The sequence below is a fragment of the Lactuca serriola genome, chromosome 5, assembly GCF_051521515.1.
Source record: "Lactuca serriola cultivar US96UC23 chromosome 5, Lser_US96UC23_V15, whole genome shotgun sequence".
NCBI classification, from domain to species: Eukaryota; Viridiplantae; Streptophyta; class Magnoliopsida; order Asterales; family Asteraceae; genus Lactuca; species Lactuca serriola.
Genome location: NC_136412.1, coordinates 96072316 through 96093704, shown reverse-complemented (window position 1 = coordinate 96093704; position 21389 = coordinate 96072316).

Sequence of the window (21389 nt, the reverse complement as noted above, 5' to 3'; positions counted from 1 at the left end):
ATATATTGTGATTAAACATCACATTAATATATTTTGTGTTGTCTTTTAACATGGTTAAGCCAGGAATAATCTTTTTATTCTAAAAGTTCATAAGAAATTATAATTATTGGAGCAATTATGAAGTAAGACTAACATGAATTGGATTGGTTTACTCTCACAAGATGAAAGTAGGCAAGTGGTTGTAACTAAGATAAAAAGGTACTTATTGGAGAACAGTTACTGAAAGTGCCCGCATTTACATCACTATATAGATCATTGTCGTGAATGATGTTTGATTAAAAGGTACTATCTTTGTATCCTTAATATCTAAGGAAGATAGTGGGACTTAAGTGGAGGGAGTTTTGTCAATGACTTGTCCATTAGATATGGGATCATATATTCCTCCATTCTAGATATCATATGGACTGAGACATGGATTATAAATCATTCTCTCTGTCCATTTGTTGTTTCCTGATTTCCAAGCACTCACATGTATCATCATTAAATCACCGAGGGACCCATAGATATTGCTTTTATCCTGAAGGTAAAAGGAATGGATAAACTTCGACTCATATCGCTTGTTCTACTACTTGTTGAATCATACACAAAGGCACGTTTTATAACATCGAGTTACCAATGCGTTTTCGTGCAATCAATGTATAACCAACTCATAGTAACAACTCATATCTCTAGGTTTGAAGAATATAAGATATTATCGTCTCATGACCACTCATGATAAAATCCATGAAGTAATTCGAATGAGCGCGGGTTAAATCCAATACTCAAAACTTATGAGCACTCATGAGTGTTGTAGCACCACCTTGTCCAATATCTTAGACCTCTACAAGCCCAACACATGACAGTCTTGATTCATATCTACTTCCAAAATATTACCGACTGTGGATGGTTTGAATAACTTAGTCATTCAGGAAGAACGACCTAGTTATTCTCGAAGTCAAAACATGCAAAATGAAACACAAGAATAATTGAATCCAATATGGTCTCAGAACTTATGAATATAAATAAGAAAACCTTTTATTTATCACCATATGATTACACATTATTCATTGGATACTGTTTCAACTATCAACTTTATTCTTGAATTAAAAAACACTAGTTGTCCCATGCTCCGAGCATGTACACTATGTTTTTCTAAACAATAGCTTTGCCATACGCCAAGTATGCACACTATGTTTGTCTATGATCTTTACTTTCTGAATATATCGATTGAACATAACTTTAATGATTCTCATTTCACAGTCCAAAATCCCTACCACAAATGCAAGAATTCCAAATTCATGCCATTTGCCAAAATTTGTTAGATTCTAAACTTATATGCATTGATCCTCTTGTAATGATTATGCACAAAGTCACACAGACTTGACAACAAACATTACAGAGCATTCCAATGGAGATCAACTCCATGGAAACATCCTTCTTGCATTAAGTTTCCTAATCTTACACAGATTTATTGAATAACTTTCACTTTCCCATATTCCTATTTTGACTATCACTTCTGAACAAGAGTTGCCTCTTTTCAGAATATGTCAACATGGTCCTTCCAAAATTAACACTATACTTCCAACTGTCCCTGAGCAACCAATCTTTGGTAAACCTTAGATTGTTCTCGACAATTTCTTAATCATTTTAGTCATATCTAGTTCTAGACTTTTCCCTTCTTAATGCCCTGAGCATTTGGACGAATTTAGAAAGGATAAATATTATAGCACATGCAATCGATCCTGTACCCAAAGCAAATGGGACACGATTCATGATGTTTCACATAAAGACTTGATTCTAGATTAGTCTTTTGCTACAATATTTCTTATTTGCCATGTTCTAAAAAGTTTGACTATGAAGAGGGATGTGATAATGATAATCGAATTTTGAGAATGCAATATATATGAATTTTCTTAAGTTGAACCAAACCAACATAAAATTCATATATATTCTTGACTAAAGATGATTAAAATCTCAATCTAATCCTTTTAGAATTGAAATGAAGTATAATTTCTTCTCCCTTAATTATAGCAAAACAACTTTTTCAACCCCTACAACCTCAAGAATTGAAATTTATGTTTTCTATAATTAACATTGCTGTCTTGAAATACTTATCATAATTATCATGCTCCCACTAACATAATGATTATTAGCATAACATTTATGCTCCCACTAGCCTTGACATGTATCCATAAATTACTGGACTTCTAGAAATCAATACTTTATTGACTTTCTTACCAAAGTTCAGATTTTTGATACTAGATTGCTTTGTAAGACTTTATCAAAATCATATACCTCCCCTTAGATACCTCACAGGAGTGTCTAAACAATTCCAGAACTATGAAAAGGGATGTCGTAATCATAGTCTCAATTGTTTAGACATTTGCATCAATATAACAAAAAACAACCCATGGCTCTGATTCAACTGTTGGGTTTTGAGCATTCTAACACTCCTAAGTGTAAATACAACCCTAAATACCTTGGATCTATGTTTTTTCTATTATACATGCAAAGATGAATATTCCAAGGTATTACCCTATCTAGCATACAATCTATGATACTTGGGTAATAAAACAAGTTAGAATACATACCTTGTTGTTGTAACTTGTCTTCATGAAGCTTGAGTGCCTAGTGCCCCAAGTGTGACACCTCAAATGGTTCACACAACACCAAATGCACATGGAAATGACTTGACAGAAATGTACCACTCCTTGAGATCGTCTAGCCCTCAGAATCACACACTAGTGCACGATTTCTTGAGCCATGGGATTCTTTTATATGGTGGCTATTAGGGTTACACCATGTAGCTCATAACTTTACCCATTCCTTATGCTCCATGGATTTTGACCTCCATTGAGTATCCATGGGTCACCCCATGGACTTAGTCCAACATAAGGAATCCTGGATCACAAGCCCACATATATAAACATGAATGATTTACACAATCAACCCATATATTTAATTAGTCTCCTTTTGATCACTTAATTAATTCCAAATTAATTCTTGATCAATACGAATTAAATAATCTTATTAATATATTAGAACTTATAATATATTAATAAACCTTAAGTGTTATTTCTCTCATTTTAGTCTATCCAAATGCATGATGTCATGCAACCAAAATGGACCATGCCGGGTCGAGTCAAGTCTTACCAATTATAGTTATGGACTTAGACATTAATTCAACAAAATGTTGTTTTGAAGTGCAACCACATGCCCAGCTCCTCGTGGAACTTCTGACAGAAACGAGAGGTAAACCGAACATCCCGGTTGGAAACAATGGAAATCAGAATCCCATAGCGAGCCACGATCTCACGGACGTACACGTCGGCCAATTTCTCGGCCGATGAGCTTTCCCGAATGGCCAAGAAATGAGCACTCTTGGTAAATCGATCCACGATGACCAATATTGCATCGAGCCCCTTCGTCGTTCTCGACAACTTGGTGATAAAATCCATCGCGACACAAAAGCATCCAAACACTTATCTTGACCTTAAATGATGTATTTATATGTAAAGTTGAAAACTTCAATCCTTTGCATGGCTTAATGTGACCAAAACCTTAATACAATCCATAATAAACACTCAAACTCATGCATGTTCCAAAAAAATTCATCAAGATGACATTTTTATGAGCAATGGACCTCCCAAATGCCAAGATCCAACATACTAAGCTCTTGAAGTATCCCATACTCACAAGGATGACTCTAAGGACCAAAATAAACCAAAAATCCTCCTTAAGCTAGATCTGACACCTACAGTCATCAAGTTAGAAACTTTATACCTCCAGAAGATAGATCAAGATGCATAAAGATTGGATCCAAAAGCTCCATGGAATCCTACACTTCTCCAAGAAACTCCTTTTCTTCTTCAAAGATCACCAAAATTCATGAAATACCACCAAAAGCTTAAGAACTACACGGATAAGGACTAGGATTTTGTTTATAGGGTTTAAAGGGATGGAAGCTGAAGATAATAGGGTTTGGTGGTGATTTAAGGAGCTTAAATAGGGTCCAAGACCTTAAATTAGGGTTTGGGTCTAACTGGAATACGCCATGAGTAACATTGGTACGCCCAATGTACTCCAAAGAGTACCCGCGACACTCTTGCCTAGTACGCCAAACGTGCTTCCCAAGTACACCCCACATACTAGGTTAGCCCTCAATGCTTCAAACGTCGGAATTCCATATCTTCCTCATTCTAAATCTGATTTCGATGATCCTTATAATCACATAAAGATAAAAAGGAGTTCTTCATTTCTATCAACTCATCCATGCCTTAAAACTTCCCGAACTAAAATCCAATATCATAAAAAGCCCGAGCTACCACTTTACTAATATACCCCTTGGATCCAAAACACAAATCAAACTCCCAAATCATCTAAGTTACATTGCCCACAACTAGATGACTATAAATCTCTCTTTCGCAATGACCCTAAGCCTTATGATAAACAGCATTCGGGTCACAGCCACGAATAATGAAATGATTTGAAATCGGGTGTTACATTATGACATTCTTATAGTTTTTGTATTTAGAAACAACATTTCAATATATCTCAATAAAACAAGATAGTTTCTGCAAAATGTCTTATTGTACTGGAATTTTCCGCAAAAAAATATATTATGATTTTTAAAGAGGAAAGAAAAACTTTTATTGTTATGAAAAATAGGGGATGTCACAATCTCTATAGGCCTCTATTGATTTCTTAGGCTTATAGGTATCCTTTCCATGAACTTGGGTCTCTTAAATGACGCATGGTGACTCTTTTCAGCCTTGCATTCTTCCATTGTTTGAACTAGCTCAAAGCAAATATCACTTTATTATCCAAGACTTATTGGAAGTTAGGAATAACTATTCCTAATATGATGTTAGAAACATCCTCAGCCACATAGTGATGCCTCCACCAGGTATCATGTTCAGGTATTCTACTCAAAGCAGGTTGGTCGGGGATAGGGCCTTTAAGAATGTTATTATTTCATGTAGTTCAGCAAATGAAATATAACGCATGGTATTGAGATTGGATTTTTTTATTCTACAAAATTTTAACAAAATTCATTTAGTATTTTCTATATTTAAATCTCCAATAATTAAAAACATTTTAGTTTCAAAAACCTTAATTATCAAAGTTTAGGATCCAAGTTGTAAAACAAATAAATGTTTTGGGTTTCCTTTATCCCATTCATTGAACCAAACAACATAGATTTCGATTATCAATTAATCGTTGGTGCATAATTGCTTGTTTTATAGGATCTCTAATAACGAAATTCAATAGAGATGGTTTATCCCATGTATGCCTTGAATTTCGATTGCTTAGGTATCCTTTATCACAACAGGTTTCCGATCAACTCATCCAATTTGAAAAGTTGTGTTATCGGCATACAACTTGGTTATATAAATCGTGAATACACTCTAGACATCAAAGGATGACACAAAGCGGTTAGGTGGCTTTTTTCCCACTAACGTATCAAAAGACATACAAGTACTTTCAAAGTGGATTGCATAGATTTGAGTTTAAATAATGGGTCTTTGATGTTTTTACATTTCTAGTTTAAAAAATATATTATATCATATTTATTATATGCATCCAGTAAGTCATGGTATATTTTTATATAAATTCATATTTTAACAATGCTTTCTAAAATTCAAATTTTATTTATTGATGCGATTAAATTTTAAAGATTAATAACTAGTATTAAGTTTGGGCGTTTGAGTGTTAAAGAAAATTTATAAACCTTTTAATAAAACTTCATTTTATAAAATAACTTTCGGATTTTGATAAGTTTCTAAAATCTCAGTTAACTTATATAATTTTAATCTCAAAATTTACCGTTATCTAGTTTTTAATTGATAAAACTCATTTTATTTTCAAAACTATTTTACCATCTTACGTTAAAAAGTAAATTTCATTAAAATCAAACTATTTGTAAAGTTTATATGTGCATAAACCTGAACGATCTATATACCCAATTGTTATTATAAAATAATATTACTAGATAATATATGATCCTAATGGGTCACACTAACAAAAACTTGATACGATTGATTGTTTATTAGAAATTGATTTTAATAAATATTCAATAAACTCTTATAAATATTTGGTAATTGTTTATTTTATGGAAGTATTATTTTTCAATGGAAAGTAACTTAATAAATTATATGGTATTATTTAATATGTCATGTACATCTTTTTAGACGGAAATGTTTTTCTTTTCTTAATGTGTTTATAAATAATAAAAGACTGAAAGGCTTTTTATAAAATATTTCTTTCCTTTTCTTCTTTAAAAACCGTGAGAAAAAAGAAGAGAACAAGAAAATCTAGTTACTACATGTTTGTAATTGTTTAGTCATATAGTCATTCTCCTACTTTAGTAGCCTTTTGTGGCTAAAGACATGATTTCTTAAAGAACCAAAATTCAATAGGTAAAGACAATGTTTTAAGTGAATAAATGATTGGTTTTTGTTCTTATTTTCTATTCTTTTTTTCATCTTAAAGGGTTAAGCTTTTGTTAGAAAGAAACATGATACTTGCAAATCTCTTTAAGTTAATACTTGGGTATTAGTTTAAAGCTTAAATGCTCTTCACAAGACTAGCATCTTAATCAAGTTGATTTATTGCTTGTGTCAATCTTAGGAAGAGTTCTACTTACATCTTCCATCAACTTCCATGCCTCCCTTGAGGATTCAAAGACTACAAAGGTTGTTATGTTATTCTTATTCTTTGGTATTTATTTTATTCTCAAACTTTGCAAGAAGATCCATGGATGGTTATAACTATTTTATAATTGTTCAAAACATATAAAAGTCTTCCGTTGCTAAAATCTTGTTTTTGAAACTAATTTTTGAATAAAAACCCAACAATTAGTATCAAAGTCATCCTTTCATGTTTGGTTAGATTTTATGATTTTTGGTGATCTTAGTTTTTGGAAGAAAAAAAATGGATAACTTGTTTTTGTACGAAAAGGAGTTCATACATATTTTCTATGACAAGTTTATAATTGTTATGCTTGGGAAAAATGTTTTCATGCATATTTTGTCATTTAAAGTTGTCTTAGAAAAACAAAGATTTTTTATATGTATGTTGATATGTATTATGTGCGTAGACTAGCCAAGGACCCTTTGTGTTGTTGTGTTTGTTGTTTTATTTAAAAAAATATCGTAATAATTTATTTATTCATATGGTATATAATAAATTAAATAAATTAGTTTTTGTGGTTATTTTTTTAAAGTAATAGATTAGTTTTTAGAAATAATTTATTTATACAAAAATGTAACAAGATATGATGATGAGCTATTTTATGAAGACAAAAGGGTAATTTTCGCAAGTATTACGTGTACAGCGAAATTATTGATAGTTTCTATAAACTGTCTCTAAAGGTGTCGCTTATGGCAGATTCCTCCAAGAGCTGTTGAGCTTTTGCAATGCCTTCTACAACACTTTCTGAAAGTTTTGCATATTGCTGAATTATTACCTTTAAGAAGTGTTTTTCAACCTTTTACAAGCAATGGGTGTTTTCTCAAGTAGGAGCTTCTACAATAACATTACTACTTTTTGGTCCGTTTCACTATCCCTTTACGATTTGACTTGACATCTTTTATGTTGGCTCACAAAAATGTCATTAGTGGTTATGTTTATGCACATATGCTTTATGCATGCTTGTTTTATTTATTTTTATGCAATTATTATGTGTGGTTGATAAATAAGTTTTTCACATGCTAAATTTTTTTTGACAAAATAAACATTACTTGGAGTTTGGTTTTCAAAATTTATAATGTGGATATAAGATGAAATAAGTTATTGTTTTAAAATAAAAACCAGTTTTATAAAAACTTAATAACTTTAAATTTCGAAATACTCAATTATACATTTTAAAATTGTTATTTTTGTAACTTATACAAACTCCAAATATATAAGTAATAAAATGAAGTTTTATTAAAGATATAAAAGATTCAAATGCGCTCAAACTCAAACTTATATTGGTTATTAAATTTAAATTTGAATTACATCAAATTATACAAAAACTAACTTTGTATATAGAACCGTTAAAAGTGATTTTATTTTAAAAATTGGTAGCATGGCTATCATTTGCATGTAATAACCATGATATCATATGATTTTAAAACTAGAATTATAAAACATAAAAGACCCCTTACAAATATCAAATCTATGCAATCCATTTTGATGAACACTCGCACATCACTTGTATGAACTAGTTGGATAAAGGCCACCTAACCGCTTAGTGTTATCTTTTGATGTGTGAGGTTCATTTGCGATATCTATAACCAATTTATAGGTCGATTACACAAGTTTTTCAAATCGGATGATTTGATCGGAAATATTTTGTGATAAGGGCCGCCAAAGAAAGAGAAATTCGAGAATAGATGAGATCCAACATGTCAAAATTAAATTTGTTATTAGTGATCTCATAAATCTGGGAATTATAAAGTATAATATACTACCTTTGTCCCAAATTAATTGTGCACATTTGACTTTTGAAGCCTTTATTCTTCGACTTTGACCTTAAATATTTTTGTTTTTAATAGATAATATTTGATGCAAAATATATGAACAGATTGTATTTTAAATGTATTTTCATTGTTATAAGTTTCATCAAGTAATATATAACACAAATAAAAATATATATGGTCAAAGTTGAAAAAAAAAGACTTCAAATGGTTGACAATTAATTTGGAATAAAGGGAGTAATTGATAAACGATATCTACCGGGTTGGATTCAAATGAATGGGATAAAGGTAACCTAACTATTTATTTGTTTTACAACTTGGATCCTAGACTTTGATAATTGTTGTTTTTGGTAACTAAAAGGGTATTAATTAATAAATGTTCAAATATTGAAAATAGTAAATGAATTTTCTTAAATTTTATAGAAGAAAACTAAATCCATTCTTACTACCATCCATTGTTATGATCTTGAAAAACAACGGGAACAATTAACATTCAACGGCTATAATTTCTACGACTAGCTTCGTGTCTTGAAAGGGAATCTCGAAATAGATTAAAAATTGTATATCATTAAAGGACCTATTCCTGAACAACCTGATATTAAGAACATACATGTGCATAACGCTTGGTGGAAGCATTACAATGATTCTGAAGATGTTTTTCAAGCGATACCGTATTCAGTAATTCCCGACCTTTGGGAGGAACTGGAAGGCATAGAAGCATTTCACATGTTTTTTCAGGTAAATCAAATATTACACTCATACAAAGCTACCTGCTTTCAACCAGATCAAACAAGGGAAGATTGCAAAGCTGAAGAGAGTCACCCTGTGTGTTCTAAATGGCCATTAGTTCATGAAAAGGGAATCTTAAAGCTGAAGAGATCCAAGAAGGCACACATAGATGGATCATGTTTCTACTAAGGATAAACAAGACATTGGAAGTGGAACTGTCCCTCTTATCCAAGAAAAAAGTTTGCAGAGACTAGTACTAACATCTAATGTAAGTATTCGGTATTTTAATTTTTTTATTTAGTTAAAGAATGTAAAATCCCAATTAATAGTTCGTCACGAAGTGAGAAAGGGAGCCTCATGACGTGACCATCAGGCTAAAACACATGTCTATCATCATAGGTTACGACATGACACATGGCTTGTCACGACGTAAATATAGATTTACCCAAGTCCCATAATTTGTGCCCTATTTAAAGGAAGTAAGGGGCTAGGGTTTGCTCAACCTCAACCTCCATCACCTTCCTCATGCCCATATCAAACTCAGCCTCCTTTGTGACAATGAACTGCTCATTTCGTGATTTTAACTCCTTGAAGAAGATGAAGACTCCTTGGGTGCATAATTTTGGAAAAAAAGTGCCTTCCTCACCACCTTGAATTGCTTATGAACATTTGTAAGTCCTAAATCTCTTTCCTTTCTATATTTTGCATGCTAGATATATGTTTTATTCACTTCTCTTCATGGTTAAGTTTGATAGCATGCATGGGATACATAAAGTTAGCAATTTATGGATCATTGAGGCCTCTTGTTTAGTATAGGTTCTAGATATGAGGTATGGTGCTGGTTTTAGCCTCCAAGAATGAGTTTTGGCTTCATTCTCTCTTTATTGACCTATTTAGTGTTCAAGTCATCCATTTTCCATGTATGATTGAAAATCTTTGATTTTTATGGTCCTTTGGGTTAGGGAAGACCTTCTGGAAGGTCAAAAGGATTAAATTATTGGATTATGAGCTTAATGCTCAAAGCTGTCAAAAGAAGATCTCAAGATGTGACAGATGGCATGTGACATCATGATGAGGAGTGTGCCCGAGATTGTTTTGTCCTGGTCCTATCACGACGTGGCCTATGGGTGGTCACGACGTGTCAATCAGTTGAGGTTGACCACGGTTGAAATTTAACCAAGGTTGAATTTAGTTTCAAACTATGGTTTTAAGGGTGTTAATAGAGAGGGTATTTCTTTAGTGTTGTTATGTGTCTTGTTGCTCCTGTCTACCCTATGTGAGAGAGTTGTTGTATTTCTAGCTTCTTTTTGCAAGGTGGGTCTTCTCACTATAGTTACTTGTGTGGTATTTATGCTTATGACCAATTGGGTCTTAGTTGTTCATTGTTTTTATATGTGAATTGAATTGAAATGTTTATAATTTGGGATTGCTAAAAATGGCCAAGGTTGCTGATAATTCTTGCAAGATGTTGTTAATCCACAGGGCATGTCGTTGGACCACTGGGATTCCTGAAAATCCTTAGGGTTGTTGATAACCCATAATTGTTTATTGTGTGTGTTGTATGGATGTTTTGGGAAGGACTCAATAAGCTTTATGCCTACCGTTGCAGATTAAATATGTTTCATGTACATCGGATGATCTCGGAAAGGCGAAATCTTGACTGTACACTCCGGCTTTTAGATTTTGATGATTTTCGCATTATTGTTACTCTGATTGGGATGATTGTACTTAACATACCTGGGATTTTGTTGACATGGTTTTTATAACACTTGATTTTTTCTATATTAAAAAAGAAATTTTTTGTTGAAAATTTAGGTTTAAAAACTGAAGTACTGGTACTTAATGTTAATCTAATATTTGTACAGACATGATGTGGTTCATGATGTTCTCTTAGATGCTTGTCGGCGTGCTGGTATTTCTACAAAGAAAGAAGCACTAGTGAACTTTTTGACGGACCTGTAGGATGAAAGGTCCACACTTAGACCGGCTGACATTTTGGTCTTTGGATGGACAGGAGGGAAGCATGCGTGCATGGATCTTACTGGGGTCTCTCCTCTAGTTGGTTTGGGGAGCGGGGGTTTCATAGCAGGGCATGCCGCTTTGAAAGCCACTGCATGGAAAGTAGTAAAGCATGAGAATGCATGTATAGAAAATCAACATGTGTTTGTACCTTTTGCATTCAATACATTTGGTTTTTTCGCACCAGAGGTAATGGAGCTCCTCAACAGAGTCCAACGGGTCATGCATTCAAAAGTCATATCTCCTAGATCCACAACTGTTGTTTTCAAAAGAATTGGTTTTGCCATCCAGAAAGGGCTAGCAGTGCAACTTGTTGCATGTTTGCCTTCAATCGATATGTATTGAACTATATATCAAATGCAATCAAATATTTGTAAATTGCTTGTAGATATTCATAGAACATTAGTAAGCTGAGCGCAATCAAGTTGAACTGCACTCCCGGATGTTTAGAATGATGTATATTTTAATTTAGCTTGTCTAAATACACGTCTCAGTTAAATTATGAATGATTGGTCATTCACTTAAATCATTTTTCATAAAAATCACCTTCATATTCAAAAATGATTATAACATTTTTTATGAGACTAGATCTTTTAACAAGAATTATAAACTAAAATCAATGTTTTATAAATAACAAGTTTTATATGAAAAAATACTTTTGACCTAAACTTGTTTTGACTCAAACTCATCTTTGACATTGTTATATTTATTATATAAATGGTAATCACATATTCCGACTTCAAGAAATGGATCCTTGAAGGCAAATAATGTAGTTTATATGAAATATGTAAATCTTACTTACACAAAGATTCCTAATGATATTTTCACTAAAAAGTAGAGAAAATAAATTATTAAGGGACTACACATTGTGATGTATGACTTCCTTTATATTGAATGCCTAAGATTTAGCACAAGATACCAAATCAAATTTATTAACAAATATAGAAGTTACAATTATATTTTACATGATAAAGAATATTTGTGAAACCTTTTTTTTAAGTTTTCAAATATAAAGTTGAGATACGAACTGGTAAGAATTATCTAAAGACTTAATAATTATAAAGGATGAATTAAATCTTACTTGGTATGATCTACATTCTAATCGTTAGAAATAAACTCCTTTTATTTCGTTGGGATAACACATAGAACACTATAAATTGTAATTTGAGTAAATATACCAAATAATAAGTAGATGAAACATTTTCTTTATAATATTTTGTATGGAAAGGCTCCAACTGTATTTTATTTAAATGTTTTGTGAATTTGAAGCCTATGTTGGACTAAAGCTTCTAAACCCAAAATCTACTCAATACATATTTGTATAATGCTCTAAATGTGGCTTAGATTATTAAATGCAAACCCATCAAGAATAAATTCTCTTATTCTTGTGAAAGATAAGTTAGTTGAAAGAAAGCTTCTAGTGACAAAGCAATTGGGAGGCATATGGAACTTGAAGCAACTAAAGAACCATGGCCTGATGTAGTAACAGTTGGAACTAGTTTTAACAAGGGATTGTTAAACTATAATTATAGTTATTCACAAACACAAATTGTTCGTATTAGTGGTAGAAATCATCTACGACTTCAGAAATATGGAAATTCTCATTAATGAGCTCTTCTTGATGGTTTCTGGAAAATCCATTAACTACCAAAATGTTATATCATATGTCGAATCTAATAAATGACTTAGAGTCATGACCATGACACGTAATCAGTGTATAATAATCAAGTATGGTCTTGATTAAACTTCCTCCCTATAGCAACGCTACAAATAGTAAGTGATTCTTCTGGAACGAATACTTTTCATCACTAAGTATATACATTTAAAGCAAGACTTTATTATAAAAAAAGGGATTTTCTTATACTCATGTGATTGAATATTGTAACATCCCAAAATTTTCATAAAATTTAAGGGTGCGTTTAATTGCGGAAAAATGGGCTGTTTTCCGGAAAAAATTTCCAAGAAAAATGAGAATTTTGAAAACGCGTTTACTTCGTCTATTTTTCATGGAAAATGAAAATTTTCCGTTTTCTAAAATTACAAAGAATTTGGAAATTTTTGGAAAATTGATAATCATTGTTTTCAACATGTTTCTAATTCCAAAATTTTTCTAAAATATAAACACACACCAACTCCCACCCCATCCACCTTTATTTACCCCACCTTAACACCCCCCACCCACCCACACACACACATACATACCCACCCCCACACACACCCACCCACCCACACACACACACACACATACACCAACCCACAAACACACACACACACACACGCCAACCCACAAACATACACACACATACCCACCCACCTACCCACACCCACCTACAAACACACACACACACACACACATACCCACCAACCCACCACACATACAAACACACTCACACACATAGCCACCCACATCCCCCACAAACACACACCCACACACACACAAACCCACACCTACCCCCACCCCCACCCTCACAGACACTCGCACCCCCACCCACCCAACACCACCACCACAATCCCTGACATACCATCACCATCACTGCCACCACCACTAACCCGTCACTAGCACCACCACCACCGCTGCCGCTACCATCACCAACACTGACACAATTGCCGCTGCCACCACCATCGCATGTTATCACCACCACTGCCGCCGACCCGCTACTATAACCGACCCCACCCACACATTACCACCGCTACCGTTTCCTAAAAATGAAAACCGATAGAAAAATACACATCTAAACACGTTTTCTAATTTTCTAAAACTGAAAATGAAAAATGAATAAGTTTAACTAAATGTGTTTTCTAAATTTTTCAATGAAAGATGAAAACAAAAAACGAAAATCGAAAAGGGAAAACAAAAAACGGAAAATGAAAATTGTTTTTCCTTAACTAAACGCAACCTAAACTTTCCGAAACAACCCTTTTTAAATAGAAGTGTTTACAAAAACCTTTGTTCCCAAAACGTTATTTAAAAATCAGACTCTCTTTCAACATAGTTTCCAAAACATTCACATTATCAGAGTTTCCCATAAATCATCAGTTCAAAACGCGAGGATGTGTATGGTCACGCCTTCACCTTTCCACGATCCACTAAAGTACCAGAAACCATAAAGCAAAATTGTAAGCACGAAGCTTAGTGAGTTCCCCCAAAGTACCAACACCCAAACAGATAACATATACAAATAACAATATACTATAGGTCCAATCAAACATCGGGTTGGAATGCCAACATACTATGGGTCCAATCAGCCATCCAGTTGGAATACCCTAGCACCTCAACCATCGGGTTGGAATGAAACATATTATGGGTCCAATCAACCACCCGGTTGGAATACCCCAAGCCTCAACCATCGTGTTGGAATGCCAACATACTATGGGTCCAATCAACCATCTTGGTGGAAAACCCCATTCCTATTGGCTTACGCACAAAGCAGTGAAGCCTCAGCCACCGACCAAACATGTGCACATATAGCAAATAATCATCTGACATTATAAATCCAGACAAACAGATCTATAGAATATTAGGCATAGCAACATCCTATTTACAATGATACCGATCTAACAGATCATAACAACATAGCAACATCCTATCTACCAAGATATCAATCTAATAGATCATACCAGCATACAATCATAAGATAAACCATGATAACAATCCAAATGGTCAGCCTTGGTGCCTTCCACACATAAGTACAGTAAGGAAAACTCACCTCAAATTACGAAATACATAGACGATCCCTGGTTGTTGGCTGCTAGATCCGTGAACCACCAGCATCAAGACAGCACCCCATCAGCAACTGATTCCATGAACAATCTCTGACTATAAATCCACTTTCATACACGCACTAACAGTTACCAAAATGAAAATCCATAAACATCTAGCCACTAACTCATTCTATGAATCCAATTCAGTGTAAAAGACCTTTTTACCCTTCCTCAAGCATGGCCCAAAGCCAAGGCCCAACTAATGACAAAAGGCCCAACATCAAAATAAACTTCTTAAGTCCAATTATGGCCTGATTTTTCCAAATTGGGCCCAACTCCTTATTGAGCCTTATCCAAGGTCCGATCCTCTAATTAGCCCAAAAATACACTTATCCAGATAGTCCATTAGGGCACAAGTATCAGTGCCCAACCGATGGCCCAATACCCGAAGCCCAAAGTAAAGGAGCCCAAAACAGTCGCATACGTGGGGCGTACACCATAGGTACGCTCAGCGTACACGAGACCTTGAATTGACCAAGTTACGGGGAGGCTAACCAAGTATGTAGGGCGTACTATTTCCTACACGGGGTGTACCATCGCAGATCCAAAAGTATATTATGTGCTTAACGGCTTAAGCACTTAAGCCCAAATTACATATCCATGGTCCAAATGCACAGTAGAGTCACAAATTCTCTAGCTTTGTGACATTTTAGATGTCTAAAAGTTCTTAATACATGGTCATAATCCATTAAGACCTTTCTACCAAATGCATGGGACACCTCTAGCCATTAGAACCTTATTTTTAGGATTAAGGACCCCTCTAAGGGTCTAAAAGGACAGCTCAATTCATCCAGAACATGCCATGTTCAAAATGGGGAATTTGGGACAAAAAAGAAAGCATAAAAGAACCCAATAAGAGATTAGGGTTTTGCTAAACTGACCCAAGGACTTAGAGTCTTGAAGAAGATGGGAGAAATGGTCCATAAGATGCATAAATACTCCACAAACCCTAAGAATTAGGGTTTTCATCCAAACACACGTACAGCCTGCATACATATGCATATGCCCAACATACTAGGTGTGCCCTAGTACGCTTAGGTTACTCACATCTATGCCAAGCGTACAACTCCCGCTCCAAAAATTACCATTTTGTCACTAGGTCTTCCAATGGCCACTTCATTCCAATCCAAGGACCAAAAGTGACATGATTAAAACTCATGGGATGGATTTGAAATTACTTGAAAACTGGGGTGTTACAGCTCTCCCCCACTTAAATTAGATTTCGTCCTCGAAATCACTTCTTATTAATACTCATATCTAAACGACCAACCCGATGATCACAAACAAAAATTCTACGCCTAAGACAATCTTCCCATGGTAATCGCAACCCGAACCGAAACTACCAAACCGAAGAGAACAACTAAAACTTCTGCCATGCAAACCACCTCTTACTGTTCTAAGACCTGAAATCTATAATGGTCTAAATCCCAGATAGACCATCCACACTGAAGCAACTCCATGCCAAGCTCTTAACGAACAACAGACGAATCATAACACTTCCAGCTCTGATCACATAACTTTCTATCCAAATCTATCGAAACCATCACTAGAATAGTTCTTCAAGCCCAAAGAAGAACGAACCCTTAATTTGAATAAGAACCAATCTTACATCCCTCACTGAACTATCACCAAGCCAACCTCATAGGGTCTCGCACCAAGCAAAACGCTTCCAACCCCTGATCATATGTTGCCTCAAAAAGGAAACAAAGTCACTGACCAGATATAGCGACATAACATTTATACTCGATAGAATGCTCGGATAATCCTTCGAGTAGAAGATTTATTCCTGCATCGGTTAGACTCAAACGAGAGCTGTGCAACAAGGCCAAACCAATTACTCTGATATTATTTAATCCTGCTGCAAGTGACTTATCATCTCCCAAACTCCCATATGCTCCACACACACGTGTAACCCCACGCCACTAATACGACTCAAAACACCGACATTGCCCGAAACACTGACACTGCCTGAAACACTAATATTGCCTAAAACACTGATACTTCCCAAAACACTGATATTTTCCGAAACACTGATACTGCCCAAAAAAACTAATATTACGAGCCTGAAACCGCCTCACTAGCCCAACTCCCATAATGGTGGAACCATCCATTTGAATCCACCCCCAGTCCCCAACTGGGGCATTACCCAAACCATGAAGAATGATCCAAGAGACACACTAACTGTGAACTTATCCCAAAATCAAACCATGAACTTTTGCGATAAATCCAACTCTTACCGACTCTGGTGCACCCAAACATAGGCACCCACTCAATACAATCACCAAGAATTTCACAACTTACGACGGCATAAGGAAGTTCAAACTCGAGAATCACAAATCTAACAACAACTTGCGAACAACTAGAATTATTGCATGCAATCTGTTGAGACCTTCTGATACATGACTGATACTTTCCTCAGTCCTTGCTACTCCCCTTATCCAACCAACAAATATACAACTCGCCCGACCCCCATAAATGCATCAACCCCGAAGACACCACAAGTAAAAGGAATGAAACATATGACCACTAGGCCTACAACCTATAACTAGAATGCTTCCGGTAACACAAAGACATTAACAACACTCTCACAGCACCATCGAGCACCACCTAGTTGCTACCCAAGCAATCTTTACAAAACAAAGTATCACATGATCTGCAGAAAGGATAACGGTTGCACTCCTGACCCGAAACGGAAACTGAAACCCAAGAGAACCATGTACATAACTCGAACCAAGAGCCCGAAATCCATCTTGCCCAGCTGACACGAAACACCCCCATACACATACTTAAGAGACCCCAAAATCTCATCCGAAGAGAAAAGAAACACCATAGGTAATTGACAAGCCACTTTTAATCAAAACAGAAAACAATCTCACGATCGGTCAAAACAAGACCCCATACTGGACTGAACGGGTTCCATCACTACCCTACTAGCTCGAGAAAACCTTCAAGATGCTGCTGAAAGCTACCAAAACCTGAGTATGCTATGAACCAAGCTTCCATTCTACCATTGGTGTGACAATCCGAAATTCTGCATTGTAAAAGTCAATCAATTCAATCCAAATTCAGACTAGTTTTCTGCTGCCTTTTAGCCATGGTAAAGGTCTGTTTGAGATTTTCTAATCTTAGTGTAATGTATGAATGGGTGTTAGAATGTGTTTACTTTAGGTCAACGGAGTTGACTCCGTCCGGAAACCACTCACGAGGTGTGTACGACTGTATACAGGTTTCACGACCATACACCTCCTTCAATTAGATTGTGTGCACTTCGGAAGCATACAAACATTTTTACAGAATTCAATGAATGGTTTTCACAACAAAAACATGCTTATGAACTCACCAGCAATAAATTCTAATACTCTCTTTCAAAATAGCTTATATTCTCAGGAATCCACTAGACAGGTACACTCCAGGAGCTTTTGTGAAGACAGCCTAGTACCAAGCTGCCTCCTTTGTCTTTTGCTATATCTAATTTGATGTTGAATACTTAATCCTTGTTCTTATGTAAAAACTTATACATTATTAATGAAATGGTTTTTGTACTTTGCTTACTATACTGCATGTGTTGTGATACTTGACATGACGTCTTACGCCCCCAAATCTTTCCGCCAATTCGGTTTGGGGTGTGACAGATTGGTATCAGAGACATTGTTTATAGTGAACTAAGTATACTGAACCTTACATGGTATAGAACTATAAACGCTAAGGGGTCGAAGCGCTCTGAACTAAAAGTATACTTTTAAAATATAAGTATTTTATAAGAAGTATACAAGTATACATATGTACCAGAAACAGTATCATAAGTAGAACAAAACGAAATTATTTGGATGTTGGACACTGCGGTTAAACCTGGATAGTTATGTAGTCATGTCTGGGATCAATATAGCCTGATCAACTATATTTATTTGAGACATGACCAACATGTGTTTGGGAGTGACTGTGGTGTTACAGCAAGCCTAAAACTTACCAATCTATATACAACAAGAAATCGATAGGAAAAAACATACAACATTAAAATACTATAGGAGTATTTTAGCTAGAGCCAAATACAGTGTAGAAATTCATTCCAAGTGTTGCTACTTATTTCTTCTTAGCGATAGTTTACTTGCATTGGTAACTTTCTTTGTTATCGCTTAGTATAACACTTTATTTATCAGGTTGAGATATATCTTGTTTCATATCTCTTGATTCAAAAATCTAGGGGACTTACCATCCTCTTATTCTTGATTATTTTAGAACATGATGCCTCCAAAGAAAAGACCCAACAAAAAGAACAATAATCCCCCGACAGATCCAATGCCACCACCTCCTCAGTTTGATCCTGCCATGTTCTAGGCACCTGTGACAGCCGATGTGGCTGCCACAATGTCACAGATAAATTTTGGCGGCTCTAGCGGGTCAGGAGGTGGTATCTATCCCCAAAATCTTGAGGGTGGTCAGGGACACCAGAACGAGTGTTCCTACAAAGATTTTATGAACTCAAACCCCAAATCTTTCGACGGCAATGGAGGTGTCATTGCCCTAACCCGATAGATCAAGAAGATCGAATCAGTCTTTGAGATTTGTGCGTGCTCCGAAGCAAACAAAGTGAAGTTCGCCGCCTGCACCTTCACCAATAGAGCACTGACCTAGTGGAATAACCGAGTCAAATCCCTAACTCTGCACGTAGCCAATGCCATGGGTTGGGAGAGTTTAAAAGAACTCAAGTTTGATGAGTGTTGCCCGATAGGTGAAATGCAGAAGTTCGAGCATGAACTTTGGAACCTGAAGATGAATGGTTCCAACATTGCCTCATATACAGCTAGATTCTGCGATCTGGCTCTTCTCTGTCCGGGAATGGTCACCCCGGAAGGTAATAAAAATAGAGAGATATATTTTTAGGATTGACGCCCCTAACTCAAGGAATGTCTTGGCTGCTAGGCCTTCCACATTTGACAGCGCCAAGTGTTTAGTGCAAACTCTCATAGATCACGGGGTTGATCTTGATGTAGCAAGAACTGTTCCCAAAAATAGAAAGCGAGTGATAGGAAGAAAAAGTTTTGGAACAAGCATAAGGGCTAGCCTTCGCATGAGCCCTCCAAGAAACAACAAGTAGTGGCAGTTCATGCTGCTACCACTCCTGTTGTTGTCCCTACAACAGAAGCACCTACCAGTTGATATGTTGTTACCCTTCCTCGGTGTGACAAGTGCAATTATGATCATCAAGGGCCATGCTGTGAAATGATATGCAATAGTTGTGGCAAGAAGGGGCACACAACTCGAGTTTGCAAGACACCAGCCCAGCCAACTAATCAGACTTCTGGAGCGAGTGTTGGTCAAGCCTGTTATGGCTGTGGGGAGATCGGACACCTCAAGAGAATTTGTCCAAAGGCAACAACAGTTGGCAACACAGGGAGGGTGCTAGCTATGGGCTAGGAGGAAGCAGTTGCTGATCCCACCGTGGTTACGGGTACGTTCTTCATTGACAACTGTTATGCATGCATTCAAGCATCTACTCAAGCATAAACCCTATCCTTTAACCGAAACGTTCACCATTGAGATGGCGAATGGAAAGAAAGAGAGTACTAACGACATATTCATCGGCTGCACCCATACCCTAAGAAACCATTCTTTTCCAATCGACCTTATGCCAGTTTCCATAAAAAGTTTCGACGTCATCATCGGCATGGATTGTTTGAGCCCCAATCATGTTGATTTTCTTTGTTTTGAAAAAGCCATCCTCCACAATCTTGCCTCTGGAGAAACTCTCATTGTTTATGGCGATAAACTCAGCTCAAACCTCCGTATCATTTCATGCATCAAAGCCCAGAAATATCAGCGAAAGGAGTGCCATGCATTCCTAGCCCATGTCGTTAATGAGAAGCAGGAAGTTAAATACCTCGAGAGCATCCCCGAAGTCTACAACTTTTCGGATGTCTTTCCCGAAGATCTTACCAGAACTCCTCCCGCGTGCCAAGTCGACTTCTATATCGACTTAATCCTCGGAGTTATCCACCCGACTCAATGAACTACTCAACAAGGGATTCATCAAACCGAGTTCCTTACCCTGGGGAGCCTTGTTCTTGTTTGTGAAGAAGAAAGATGGATCCTTTCAGATGTAAATAGATCATCGTGAACTAAACAAGCTCACCAACAAAAATCGTTATCCTCTTCCCCGAATCGACGACCACATCAATCAAATTTAGGGAGCCAGCTACTTCTCAAAAATAGACCTAAGATCAGGGTACTATTAGCTACGAATTCATGAGGGTGATGTTCCTAAGACAGCATTTCGGACTCGATATGGTCACTATGTGTTTGTAGTAATGCCCTTTGGTCTAACCAACGCACTGGTGGTATTAATGGAGCTGATGAATCGGGTGTGCTGCCTTTTCTTAGACAAGTTTGTAATCGTGTTCATTGATGATATACTTGTCTACTCTTAGAGTGAGGAAGATC